Source organism: Scylla paramamosain, chromosome 8, assembly GCF_035594125.1.
Source record: "Scylla paramamosain isolate STU-SP2022 chromosome 8, ASM3559412v1, whole genome shotgun sequence".
NCBI classification, from domain to species: Eukaryota; Metazoa; Arthropoda; class Malacostraca; order Decapoda; family Portunidae; genus Scylla; species Scylla paramamosain.
In genome coordinates, this window is record NC_087158.1 from 30844540 (window position 1) to 30859539 (window position 15000).

At 47.1% G+C, this 15000-nt stretch overlaps 1 protein-coding gene and 1 long non-coding RNA gene across 3 annotated transcripts in view; one reads left to right on the forward strand and one right to left on the reverse strand.

The window, feature by feature from the left end:
- The window catches only part of LOC135103155 (paired box protein Pax-6-like), a 120415-nt gene extending 109440 nt beyond the window's left edge, over positions 1 to 10975 (reverse strand). Inside the window, exon 1 of one of the 2 annotated variants that reach the window (XM_064009233.1) lies at positions 9578 to 10975. The gene's annotated coding sequence lies outside the window, so the exon portion shown is untranslated. The remainder of the gene's footprint in view (positions 1 to 9577) is intronic. The other variant, XM_064009232.1, reaches the window with a different exon arrangement.
- The window catches only part of LOC135103159 (uncharacterized), a 153418-nt gene that overhangs the window by 68281 nt on the left and 70137 nt on the right, over positions 1 to 15000 (forward strand). The window contains exon 2 of the long non-coding RNA XR_010269940.1: positions 2953 to 3019. This is a non-coding gene — a long non-coding RNA (uncharacterized LOC135103159). The remainder of the gene's footprint in view (positions 1 to 2952; positions 3020 to 15000) is intronic.

Consider the following 15000-nt stretch of genomic DNA (forward strand, 5'->3'; position numbering starts at 1 on the left):
TGAGTGTGAGGAGCCAGCTGCTGCTGCTGCTGCTATCCCTCTTTTGCCTTCCCTTCCTCTGCCTCCCTCCCTTAAAAAGAGAAAAAAATATAAAGAGGGTCATGATGGGAACAGCCTTTGGGGACGTTGGTCAGGCAGTGAGAACCGTGCGACAGTGAAGATGAACGGTGTGTGTTCATGAGGACATTAGGCCAGTCTTCGATAAGGCACGCTTGCCGCCACTTGTATTAAGGAAGCGCCGATCAGTTGTGACACTGCGGTGCTTTCGGGGTTATTTTTAGGAGGTGGTTTTCAGGCCAGTGTCACCAACAATAACAGCTGTACCAATAATATTTGTTCGTTGTTACTACTATTCATGTTGGTCGTAGCAAGAATAAGGTTGATATTTATAATTCTTTATTATTATTATTATTATTATTATTATTAATATTATTATTATTATTATTATTATTATTATTATTATTATTGTGACCATCGCTATTCTTGTTTTTGCCGTGGTTGGTTTCATCACCACTGTTATTATTGTTTTCGTTGTTGTTTTAGACAAAATAACAACGGCCACAACAGATGCATGTGCTGATATCGGATAAAACCTAACCTAACGGCACAGTCAGTGAAAGTTTTTTTTTTTTTATTGACTGTATATGAAAAATAAACGTTAACTTGGAAAATGATGAATAATATTATCGTAGTAGTTGTTGTTGTTGCCCTTCTTATTGCAACATTAATAACAACAATGTAAATATATAAAACCCTCACAAAGCAGCGTGACGCGTTGAGAGGAAACCAGCAGCAGCAGCAGCAGCAGCAACAGTGATGGCACATAACGGCAGGGACATCCAGAGGCAGTGGTGGGCAGCGGCATTACAGAGGCTGGCAGGAAGGGCCGGTGTAAACAGTTGGGGCGCGTCAATGTGGCGGAATAATCAAGTGCGTCGCTGCTCTATCCTCTCTGCACCCCTTCCTTCCTCCATCAATTCCCCTTCCCCTCAGTGTCCTCCCCTTCCCTTCACATCTTTTTTCCTTCCCCTCATCTCTTCAACTGTCTCCCTGTCTCGTCCCATTCCCTTTCCCCTCGTCCCCATCACCAGGTCCATCTTCAGAGTCATAGGTAGGTCCCCTCGTCTCTCGCCCCTCGTCCCTCGTGCCCATCGCCAGCCACCATACCCTCGTCACAGATGTGTTATTGACGTGGGAATGTAACGAGGAATCAGCTGCTAATGGCTTGGATAATGACGGTGCTAGTGTTGTGTTCATCATCGTGGTCGTTATTAACAGCATTGAGAGGGGAGTTGTGATGTGATGCTGAGAAATTACTGCTTTGGTTTGGTGACTGGGGTTTGTGTGGGTTTGGTGTTATTGCCATTACTACTACTGCTACTACTACTACTACTACTACTACTACTACTACTACTACTACTACTACTACTACTACTACTCTTTTCAATGTTGTCCATCCCTTGTAGTAGTTTCATTACAAGCTGATCGAATTCTGCACCCGATCTTAAGGCGAAAGCAACATCATTAGTTTGTTGTTGATTTTCTTTCTCTTTTTCTTCTTCCTTACATTTTTAGGGGGACGACAGTAATGGTGTCCGTGCAATGGCTCAAGTTTGACGCCTCGCAAGCACGAGGGCGGCAGTCATCAAGCTATTACGGCATCTATAGTATAAGTAACTGACTGCCAGCAAATTGTGATGCCTCCCTACACCGCGTACTCCTTGCGACGGCTGCCCGGGAGCTCCTTCATGGGCGGGGCGGCTGACACATGTTCAGCATTCTCAGCGCTATTTCTTGATATCGCTTCTGATCTCTGTGATATAACTCTTGCTTTGGATGTTTGTGATAATGGTTTTAATAATGACGATGATGAATGAGAGGTAAAGATAGAATAATTATTCTGTTTTTTTTTTATTTTCGTTCTTATTCTTATTTTCATCACCGTGCTTGTTATTGCTATTACTGATGTTTTATGTATTACGAGATAAAAGATAGCAGTGTTGACCTTACGCCAGGCAGCCTTGCACATCCTTCTCCTCTCTTCACGTGACCGCCATAATTGCTCCATAATGACCTGATCAGCCCAGTCACAGCAGCCACCGCCACAAGTCGATCTTCTCACAGGCAGTGCACGGGGCGACGAGTTATAATTTTTCATGCATCACACGAGCGACCTAAAGGCGGGAGAGGGGCGACGTGGGCTGTGTGGGGCTGCCGGTGTGATGGTAGATGTGTGGTTGGCAGTGGGTTGTGGTGTGTAGATGACGCTCCCCGCTATCTATCCTCTTCCCTCGCCAACACCTGTCCGGCGGGGTGTGAGGCCCGTCGGGGTTGTTATAATGTGTGCTGTCCATTCGCGTGTCTCGGGATCGTCTCCGGACAGGTTTGGAAAAAAAGATGTACAAGAATTGAATATTTTTAACGCAAGTGCGCGTTTAACTGATGTTGTAATTGCTGTGTTCCGAGGTTGTTAGCATTTAAGATTAGTCGCAGTGAGAAGCTGAATCCGCAGACACCACGGCCCCCGACTGATAGGACAAGCTGCATCAGAGTTCTAGGATCTTATCTCATTACAAGGAATAATTACACTTAATGAGGTGCTCGGAGCGTGGTCGGCGAGGTGAGGCTGGCGGGGATGCAGCTCCGGGATTCACTCTACACTGCCTGCAGCTCTGACTCCTGACTCGCGGCTTCTCCACTCCTTGCATTCTACTTTCCCTGAATTTTGCACATACACTCTCCGTCTGTCCGTCCGTACTTCCTTCCCGCGCTGTCCCGTCTGTCCGGCTCCATGCATTAACTTCTACTTATGGAATTATTTGTCTTTACCGCCTCGCCTAACTCCACCCCAGTCAGGCCACGCCATATACCAGATGCCTATCTAACCCAGCCCAACCTAACTCTAAACAAACTTGTCCTGTTTAACCTAACAATCTCGCTTCCTTGCTTCAGGGACGTGGGCGATAACGATGACGGATGTTGAAGTGGCCCGCTAACCTTTCCTTCTGCTACTCCTTCGGTAAGTGCTCGACCCTCCATCGTACTCTCCTGGTTGCTATTTATTATCTGCTATGTGTTCTTCCCTGCAGCTCGAGGCGTTTATCGGGAAGCATTCATGTTTTGTCAATGTGTGTGGAGGGGGAGGGAGGAGGGAAGGTAAAGGTGTAATCGTTGTGGGTTTGAATACTTTAGTTGGAATTGTCTAGTTTTTGTGTGACGCTTCGGGTGTGTGAAGGAGGCGTCTGTGCATTGGTACCAGGACGCCTCGCCGCTGCTTGTCGTGTGTTAAGATTTTTTTTATTTCTTCAGTTACAAGAGTTTTCTTTTCTTTTTTCTTTTTTTTTCTTTTTGCCTTTGTCGCCACTTCCCAGTGTGGAATTGCTCCCATCCGCCTATTCCATCACCACTTACACCACTACCACTGGTTATCCACTTTCTCTACAACATTCTACATCTCACAGCCCCACAACCATCACCAGTACCACCACAACGACCACCACCATCATATTAATAGATCCATTTAATCATCATTATGAACATCATCTTTCTCTGTATCCCATAATCACACCATCACCGCTAACCACACCTAACCATGCACCAATTCCTATTCTCGTTTAACCAACACCATTGCCCTATGCTCTAGAATCCCTTGCTTGTTTGTCATAATCAAAAAATATCGTACATGAGTACCAAAAAATATTTCTTAGTCAAAAGTTCACAGTCACCACCATCTCTACCGCCGCTGCTGCCACCACAACATGTATTGCCGTTCACGCTGCAGTACTAACGCTAAAATAATCATAATAGTAGAACCACCACCATCACCACAACCACCTTCAGTCAGAACAAATCATTCACACCACCACCACCACCACCACCACCAGCGAGAACAACACATGAACATCACAACCTACACACCATCGTCAGAATCACCACAACTACTGTATTATCACTTTAAATCACAACCACCAGCACCGCATTACAACTGTCAAGCACTTGTACCACTTCACCACTTCACCACCACCATCACCACCGCTACCACCACCATCCCATCACTCAGAGCCACGTTAACTACAGAATTACATTGCCATAACTATGTACTGCAACCAGGCTTCAGCTCTCTACAACACAACAATCACTTATATTTGTCCAGGTAATGATGCACGTACACTTCATCAGCTTCACTCTCTCCACCATTATCAGTCACTACACCACCACCACCATCACCACCAACACCACACACACAGGACACACTTCCGTTACAAATGATCAATAAACATTTACACTTAAAGGAAAAATCTGGCCACAATAGCACTCAGGCGTCTCTCCCTCACCCCTCGAGGCCTCGGCGCTCACTTGGCGTTCATCGCGGTTTTGTTATAGAAAATAATGGATAAAGGGATCCTATTAAGAAACCAATGTGCAAAATTTCCTCTTATCCCTCTTCTCCTCTCACCATTAAATGAACAACTATACTCTATGTACTGAGCATTAGGAAGACAGGCTCTGAGAAAATAGTTGATAAATTGATCGTATAAAGAAATCAATGTGCAAAATTTCTACTTATCCCCATCTCTTCCACTCACCACTAAATAGTCAACTATACTTTATGTACAGAACATTAGGAAAAGTGGTTTCAGGAAAATAATGGATAAATAGACCGTGTAGATAACTAAATGCACATTCAAAAATTTTTCTTCCACCTCACTTTGTACAGGAAAATGTTCAGCTGTTCATTACGTTTATACATTTCGGCACGAGAAGGTTCACACGGTGCTTCTTTATACAGATATTAATTCTTTATTAATAGGATTTCCTCATAGGCGTTTAGAACATTTTGAAAATAATTATAACAAAGTAGCACTGAGTTGTGTAGTGTAGTTTAGTAAGTGTAGCTCAGAGAAAGGAAGGCAGCGGGAGTGACGAAGAGGAGGAGGAGGAGGAGGAGGAGGAGGAAGAAGAGGAAGAAGAGGAGGAAAGTAAGGAGATGCACCTAGAAAGAAAAGGAAGTGCCGGAGATGGAGACTGAAATGCAGCAGGAGGAGGAGGAGGAGGAGGAGGAGGAGGAGGAGGAGGAGAAGGAGGTGAGAAAGTTGTAAATTCATGAAAAAGAAGCAAAAATGTAGGAAGACGAAGAGGTGGAGGTGGAAGCGATGATGGATGTGAAAAAGCAAGGGAAGGGGGAGGAGGAGGTGGAGGAGGAGAAAAGTAATGCTAACAAGTATAGCGATGCAATTTATTTAATGAAGATCATGCACAGTATTCATTTTGCGCCTTTCATTTATTGTTGCTAAATATTTAGTGAAGAAAACGAAGTGCTCTTAATCATACCAGATTATCGTTTTCCATGAATTTTTTATTCACATATCTATTTACTATAATTTTTCATCAGCCACGTCACTGCATCGGCTTGTGGCTTCCTCGCAGCCCGCCTCTCACGCAACCTTGAGTGGTCACATCTTTCACTCACCACATCATTTTCCCCGCTGCACATTAGACCAATTCACCACAACACCTCGACTCGTCACCAGCCGCTGTCACTTCACCCCACACGTGCCTCGGCCAGAGTTGTGAGTGTATTTGCGGCAGTAACAAACAAGGCGGCGTGCCACTCAACCGCTCTACCACAGCTCACAGCCACAGCAGGTATCCCGAACCCACCCGTTACCCACAGCGGCCGCCACATCAATCCCGCGTCACATTACAGTGGTCGTCACAGCGGGCGTTGCGACACCACACTTCCCGCCTCACCATCGACACCACCGCGATCCACAACCATCAACGAGAACTGCACTCCTCCATAGCGACGGTCATGGTGATTGAGCAGGCGGAACGGGGCGGGGCGGGGTAGGGAGCAGCGCCCCTCAAACAGCGGGCAGGGTGGCGACGGGGAGGAAGTGAGAGTCGGCGGCGGTAGTAACGCGACACCACTCTCCTATCCCTCTCACTCTTCACGCGACAACTCGGGATCCAGCAAAGGATTAAGTCACTAAGTACGGGATCCGAGACGGCTAAGTAGCGGCGCGGGTCTCGTCTGGAGTGTACTTCCGTCCGTCGTGCTGCCCTGCCGTCCTGCCGTGGGATTAGGACTGTTCCTGGTGGTGCTCTGCCCGGCCCGCCCTAGGGTCTTCCACCACCAGGCAGGAACACGAGATTCAGACTTCTAGGGATTATGACTACAATAAGGTGGCAATAGAAATAGAAATAAACGAGTCGTGCAGAACATTCTGATTTGGAAAGAATTGCAGCAGGAATAATTGACACCGTTAGGAGTAAAGTTAATTTAACGAAGCGATTTAAATATGCTCCGGAGGTAACAAAATTATTCTGGAAAGGAGAAGTCTGATGCTGAATTGAAGAGGAAAGAGTGACACGTCTTTAGCAGGTGCCACCAACCTTTTAGAGAAGTCCCTTATTACTGCATACACCGATACGTGACTCATATACAAATCAATTATTCCCACAAGACAGAGGTAACTACGACTTCCACGTGTTAGGCACACACACACAGTGAAACAATCAACCGTGCATGGGCATTGCGATTCAAGAAAAGATCGAGTACGACACAAACGGCACCAAAAAGTCTTGTTCCTTGAATGCAAGAATCAAACGAGAGGAGAACTTCGAGTAAGGAAATAAACATCGGCTTGGCCTATCGACCCGGCGCTTTGTGGTCTTGGTTCGAGGCTCAGGTCCTCAGCGACTATGAATAATAGAGCACCAGTCTGTCCCCACGACAGTCATCTCCACCCCCCTTACCTCACCTCACCGTCCCCTCCAGCACCTCAGCACCTTCGGGAGGAACACAGGAGGGTAATAAATAGTGAATTATTGCAAGGCTGAATGTATGAGTACTTTTGCTTCCCCACGCCTCGCCTTCCCTCTGCCTCTGCCCGCTGCTCGGCACACTGTCTCCTGGCGGTGGTGAGGAGCAGTCCAGTGTGATTCTCGACTTGGGCGTTTATTTGACGGAGGTGGGGATGTGCGGCAGGGATTTATGTGTAGCGTGACCTAAGACTGACCGAAGAGCCTCGCAGGTCATGCCGGAACATGAGGGAAGTTTTTATTATTATTATTATTATTATTATATATATATATATATATATATATATATATATATATATATATATATATATATATATATATATATATATATATATATATATATATATATATATATATATATATATATATATATATATATATATATCGTTCTGTTTCCTGAAGTGACAGTACCAAAGTTGCCCTGACTTATGTTCTGAAATATCTGTTAAAAATTTCTTGTTCGGTGATTTTTTATGAGTGAAAGAATATGGTAATAATATATATATATATATATATATATATATATATATATATATATATATATATATATATATATATATATATATATATATATATATATATATATATATCTGTTTGCGAAAGTAAAGTATAGGAATGGGTTGACAGGGGTGTGTGTGTGTGTGTGTGTGTTCTAGTACTTATATTCCCATCAGTAAACCAAATTGCCTGTGATCGCCACCACCACCATCACCAGCACCACAGTCGCCGCCGCCGCCGCCGCCGCCGCCGCCGCCACACACCCACTGACTGTACAGTTTTTCAGAATTACGAGAGTAGCGCGTCAGCCATTACCGTTACTTTGGACGTAAGCCGGTTTAGGTTATAGATTCACACTCACACACTGCCATGTCGGCGGCGGCGGCGGCGGCGGGGGAGCGGCGGCATTGGTGGTGGCGGCGGGGTACCGGCGACGCGGGCGGCGGGCGTCACATTTGTCGCGGGAGTTGCCTGCGGCTGATGAATTAGCGGGTGACGAGCAGTATCATTTGTCGGTCGGGTCGTAACATTAGAGAGCGGCTCGGATTTACATTTCAGACGTTTTTATCGGCGCACTTGTACGTTTTGATGAATTACGGTGTAGCGCAGGTGGTTCGGGGCACCAGGAGTTGCTGAGCGGGGCCGCGGCGGAAAGCAGCCGCCTGCTGTGTCTCTGACGGCCTGGCTGCCTGCCTCTGCTGCCTTCCCGCTGATCGTCTGGACTCTTAATTACTTACTAAGTTTTATATTATCTAGTGGCAAGTCACCTGCCGTGCTCAAAAACTGCAACGACAAAATGCCGTCTTAGTTTTTTTACCCTGCAATTTCCAATTTCCAGTGTGTGTGTGTGTGTGTGTGTGTGTGTGTGTGTGTGTGTGCTATTGGGGATCGACGCAGCTCTCTATAATTCTTATCTTCACCGCCACCACCATCGCCACTTGTCGTCAACATCAACACCAAACCTGACACCGTCACCGTCCATTTTGCTTCCCATCACCGTGACCACTGTCACTGTCGTCAACATCAACGGAGATCCCCACCATCACCATCACCACCAGAGCTCTGCATCACCACATTCCTCGTCTCACTGCATCGCACACATGATTCGGGCACCAACTTTATAAAATACATTTTTTTTTTTCCTCCGACACAGTACAGTATTATTTCTAATACGAAATTTATTCAACCTTGTAAGTTTGGTGATGTGGGGGCGATGGCGATGCTGAGGAGCGGCTGGCAGTGATTGTGCTGGACGCTACGGACAACAGTGCTTCTCGTGGACGTCGCCGTGATCCCTGCGGCGACTGGTGCGTACGACGGTTTGTGAGGGTGAGGAGTACGCGACTGTTTTGTGATGGTGAGGAGTTCGCGACTGTCACCATCAATAAGATATTTTTTTCAATGTCTCCAACAACAATAAAACAACAATTATAATGTAATAATAATAATAATAATAATAATAATAATAATAATAATAATAATTTTATTATTTCTAACATTGTTATTATTGTTGTTGTTATTATTATTATTATTATTATTATTATTATTATTATTATTATTATTATTATTATTATTATTACTATTATTATTATTATTATTATTATCATTATCATTATTATTATCATCATCATTATTATTGTTTAAGAGGTAAGAGTCCGCGCGTCACGTCTCCACCGCCGGGTAAATCGCCGCCCCGATCTCAGCAACCACCAGCCGTGTTCGAGAGTTAGTAGTACTTATGTTACTAGGGGATTCCCGCAAGACGGAAGCGGTCAAAGAGAGCTTGCGTGACTTCTAGAGCTTCGGACACAGGTTAACACAACGTTGTCTTGTTTCTGCGGGCTCTTGACATTAACACCAATTTAACCAATAGTTCGACACTGGAGATGCAATCACTTGTTTCATATTTCAAATGCATGCAATAATTTCTCAGCTTTACTCAGTTGTTTTCTCTGCACTTTTGATCAACTTGCTAACAATGTTATCTTGAGTCCTTCATCTCCCACTCTACTCCAGAAGTCAAGGGTAGAGATTACATTTCAAGCTGCAGCGTGCTAACACTCAGCGCCACTTTCAAGGGCGGGCTGTGTTATTGTGTCCCCGCGGCGCAGTGTGCAGTGTTGTTGCCCTGAGCGAGTGGACATGGTCTCCAGTGGTGGGGGCTGTGGCACCGTGCCTCCCTTGAAGGTGCATGAGTGGCACTACAGAGACGACACATCCTCGACACAACAAACAGGCGGCGAAGAACACTTACCTTCCTGTGATGAAATATAAAGTGTGTGCTGCGGTGAGCGGCGAGGGTGCCCTGGAGCAGGGCAGCCAAGACGATCGCTGCTAGCTGAGGTCACACACACGGCCACGCGGTCACCGGGGTCACGGCACTACAGGCACTGTCCAGTCCGGCGTGCGGACAGTCACACATGGGCTCACCACCACAGCGCCCGCTGGCCACTCCACGCGGCTGCCCCACTACTAAACACGATTACCAAAAAAAAAAAAAAGAAAACAAAAAAAAAGTTTCGATTTTTTTCTATCTCGCGTAGGTGAAATATTCCAGCAGTTTGGGTGTTACTAGTGTAGCGTCGAGGGCGCGGGACGTACGGACTGCACTAGAGGGGCAGGAGGGCGGCGGAGGCAGGCCAGCCTTCACACATGAGTACACTAGGGTATTAACGCGGGATCAGAGCGGGGCAGGCGGCTCGGGAGAGTTGGTGATGCGTGGTGGACTAGTGAAGCGTACGTCGGGGACTAAGGTAGCCAGTCCCTGAAGCGTGTAGCAGCGGCGGCCGTGCTCGCTGGGTCGGCGCAGGGCCCGCGGCTCCTGCCCGCCGCGCCCCCACGCCCCTCCCACCCGCCTCGCCTCCCTAATCTTCACCCTCTCTGTCGGCAACACCACCGCGCGCGCCTCCCTCGCCCTGTGCTCGTCAGCGTTGGCGGGATGATGGAATTCGAAGGTTCAGAATAACAGCTGAAGGCGGTGCAGGCCAGCCTCACCTGTAGCAGGGAATGCGGACACCTGCAAGGCGAGGATTAATTACATAAGAGAATATCGGGCATCCGTGCAGCGAGGCGGGGAGTGGCGGAGGGAAGGACAGAGTGGGAAGTGGAGGCGGCGGCGGGGGCGTGGTTTGCTCCGCGCCGCGCCCTCCCGATGACACGCCCACATTAACCTGAATAAATTTGGTCATGAAACTTTAAAAACTTGAGCCAGATAGTTGGCACCTTTTTACAATAAACGATAGAGTAATGACGGAACTTTGTAAACTGTGATTCTTAATTAAATTACAATGAGAGTGTTCTGGGTTTTGATGTAGCAACATCCCTGGCCGCCGGTTTGATCCTCCGAGTCCTGCTCTCCTTCCTTCCGGACTCTACCAGTCTCTGCCGTTGTACAAATAAGGTCTTGTTCATGAATGTTAATTACTCTCAAGAGACCTGTGCAAGCAATAGGTTATCCTATTCCAGTTATTTAGTTGTATTCAAATGGGTATACGTATATATTGCTATTATTTAGAATTATAATATGTAGCGATCGGATTGCGGTGTGCTGCGGCGTGTGAGTGTTAGCGGCTGTAATGAGTGGCAGTGGGGAGCTGCAAGGCCGATAATGCATGGCGAGGCGGCGGAGCGGCAGCCGACGCCCTCCCGACCCACCAAGCACTGACTGGCTACCTCCCTCACACCGGGGCGGCGCGGGGCGGAGCTTCGGCTGCCCTCACCCGTGACTGGTTCTCTATTCTCAAAGCCTCATGTGATTGGTGGGTCCGCCGTGTGTCCCGCCCCTGGAAGAGCGTGGAAGTGGTGTTGTTGTCGGGAGGAAAGAAGGAGATGCGAGGTAATTCATGGGCAGTACTTGCTCCATAATACGCTTGGTGAAGATTCTATTAAATCATGGAGTCACAGCGGGCGTGAGGGGCGGCGGGCGGCGGCGGGGGGCGAGTCATTAGTCCCCAGTCTGTCCACGCCGCCCCCTGCCCCCTCCTGTCCCCTCCCTCTCTCACTTCGCCTCTCCGCCCAAGCGTCTAATTAAGCTCTTGACCGTAAATCGCTTCAGGGCTCTCAATATAGATGATTTAATTCATTTCATTAAGACCCAAACTAGGTACGTGATTTCGTGGGTCGCGTGGAGTGAAGGGGCGGGGTGAGGCGCGCGAGGCAGAAGCGGGGTGGGGGTGCACGCGCCCCCCTCCTTCCCTCTGGTTCCCCTCGTCCACCCCCCACGCCTCAGTGCGTCCACCGCCTCGGAATCATATGATACTTGATGTTAAGTTGGACCAAACCTGGTGAAATTGTATTACATGGCTGCTTGTCGGGCGGTAAGCGTGAGTCCACGGCATTAGGTCACTCTGGCCTGGCAGTGGCCCGCCTAGCCTGGACTTGGTGCGACACTCCCCCTACACACACACACACACACACACACACACACACACACACACACACACACACACACACACACACACACACACACACACCCGAAGACCCTCCTCATACACCTGACACTTCCCTCAAACACACTTCCAATACTTTACTTACACGTCAGCCACTTTCCTTATATACCTTACTCTCTCGGTATTTCTCTCAACTTACTCCTAAGGTACTATCCTTACTCCACATAGATTTACTTCCATCATACACCCATAACACTTCCCTTGTACTATAAGTACCCCCTTTACACACTCATTATATATTTTTTTTTTTTTTTTTTTTATGCTTACTCGTTGCCTCTTGTTCTTTCTTTCATTGTTCACTGTAACATCCTGGACACATTGCCTTGTTTCTTACGTCTGTAATCAAGCATATTTGTAGCTATCTGTCTACCTGTTTGGCTGGCTGGCTGGCTGGATGGATGGATGGATGGTTGCTTGGGAGCATGGTTGTCTATCTGTTTGTCTGGCTGGTTGGCTGTCTGGCTGGCTGATTGTCTGGGCTCGTGGTTGTCAGCCTGTCTGTCCGGGTGGGTGGCTGGCTGGCTGACTGCTTGGCTGGCTGACTGGTCGGTTGTCTAGGGAGCAAGTTTGTCTGTCTGTATATCTGTCCGTCTCGCTCTCTCTCTCTTTCACACACACACACACACAGGTAGAGAGTAATACAACGCATCCTTTTATTTCTGAGTTTCATATGATTACACTCCCATGAGGCGTCTCTCGTGGTGCTTTACTGTAATGCTCCCTGATACTCCTCGCAAAGCCGCTACCTCACACACACACACACACACACACACACACACACACACACACACACACACACACACACACACACACACACACACACACACACACACACACACACACAGACACACACACACACACATCAAACAGGTATCCATTAGCAAGATGGCCTCGCTCGCCAATGCTCTCTCTGCTTTTCCTCCCCCTCATCCTTCCTCCCTTCCTTCCTTCCTTCCTTCCTTCCTTCCCTGCCGCCCTGCCTCCCTCCAGCCCGCCTCACCCCCGCAGACTAACACAGCTCAGAAAAGTCTAAGTTTACGTAGCGGTAGAGGCGGCGTGAGACTCATTTACTCCACAAAGACCTAAGTGTGATCCATATTGACCTTGGCAACCTGACCCAACCTGACCCTTCCCCCTTCTCTCTTCCCTCTTACCTCCCCGTGATCCTCCCGCCCCCAGCAGCCGAGCCCTGCAGTGGAGAGGCAGGTTCGCTCGGTGGGAGAATGAGGAGGAGGGAAGCGTCAGAGGTCTGGTAAAGAGGTAACGAGTGTCTGCGCTCATCAAGTGTTCATTCGCTAAAGGAAAGTTTTTTTTTTCTGATTTATTGGTAATTTGGAGCAATGGTTGTGTGGTTTGCTTTTGTTATTACAGAGTTATTAGATACTCATTGGCCATGGGGATCAAAGGTTTTCCTATGTATTTTGTAACTTGAAGGAATTGTGTTTTTGTTGTTGTTGTTGTTATTATTATTATTATTATTATTATTTTTATTATTATTATTATTATTATTATTATTATTATTATTATTATTATGCCACTGTAATGTAATCCTGTTGGAGGAAAAAAGGATGTTACCTGCATTGTAAGCAATCAGACCAGCAGAAGCAGCAGCAACAGCAGCAGCAGCAACCAGTACTTAGTGGCAGAATTCCACCATATTCCCCATAATAACCGGGAAGAATTGCGGTGCGTGTCTCAGCTGGCCTCTCCGCCACGCTCAGGCTGCCTCACCTGAGCGTCGCCTCATTACCTGCACCGCGTGTCAACACACGTCCACATGGAACCTCTGATAGCAGACAAAATCTGTTTATTTGAAGGCTAATAACTCTCTCTCTCTCTCTCTCTCTCTCTCTCTCTCTCTCTCTCTCTCTCTCTCTCTCTCTCTCTCTCTCTCTCTCTCTCTCTCTCTCTCTCTCTCTCTCTCTCTCTCTCTCTCTCTCTCTCTCTCTCTAACCACAACTCAGATGCGGGTATACAGTTACTCTTTCTTTGTGTGTGTGTTGGGGGGCGCGGTGTAGGGGGGTCCCGTGTGTCTTTGGTGGGATTAAAGAAATTGCAATATTAACTGTGTACAGTAATTGCTCTTTTAGTAATCGATTTCATTGATATAGTCCCCAAACAGCAACAGAAGCAGTGCTTCTCAGGTACTTTCCTCTCCTTCAGTAGCCTCAGTCTAGACAGCCGGTGTAGTTCAGAATCGTTCCATAGATTTCTTATAAGTCTCATTCAGAAGAAACATCTTCTCATTGTCCTAGAGAAAACAGAAACATCCCCTTGAAAACAACAGGCTCATCAAAAGGGATCCTTTGCTCATTAGCCTAGAGAAGACAGTGTCCCTGAGGCAGCAACACACTCTGGAAAACACACCCGTGCCAGCATTAGCTCCACGTCAGCTGGAATCACGATCACCTCTAATTTTGAGGCAGCAGAAATTTAGTATGGGAAACACTCTCGCCAAGATTGCAGCAATTTTTTCGGCAGTAGAAGACCAGCATCTCTTGTAGTCCCCAGGAAAACCGTATTGGAGATAGAAGTAGCCCCTAGCCAGCAGTAGCAGCAGACATCCCAGGCAATCAATAGCTGCCAAGTGTAGCATGAAGAGCAGGAGGGCCGGGAGAGTGGCTACACGCTTTGTCCAAATGCTACAACACTCCGCTACACACTACAACCCTGCACGTTACACACTACAACACTGGTACACTCTGCTCTCCTCCTATGCAATCAACTTTGGTGTTCACTGCATTCCTCCGCACACTTCTCTGTCACGCATTACAACACTGCAAGTCGGATACACATTGTCACGCTGCCACACACTTTACCACACCAGGCAGCTACCACACTCTGCACCATAGCCACACAGCACGACACTGCCGCACACTACGCTCAACTCCACTGCACGTAACAACATTCTCTCTTCACACAGCACTGCCATACGCTACAACAACAATCCTCGGCACACACTTCTCTCAGTCATCATCTGACGACTCCTTCGGTATCTTGCGTGGTGAAACGTTTCGTCAATGGTGTTATTGTTGTTGTTGCTGCTGCTGTTACTTAAAAATATTTCATCTTTCATTTCCATAATTAGAAAAAAAAAAAACTTTCTCTTTGTAATTACAAAAAAAAAAAAAATCGGCTGGAGTTTCTCTGTAGATTACCTGTTCAGACTAATATCATCGGAAAATCTGAGGATTATTTTATGTATTCTCCGTTTATCTTGATTCCTGAT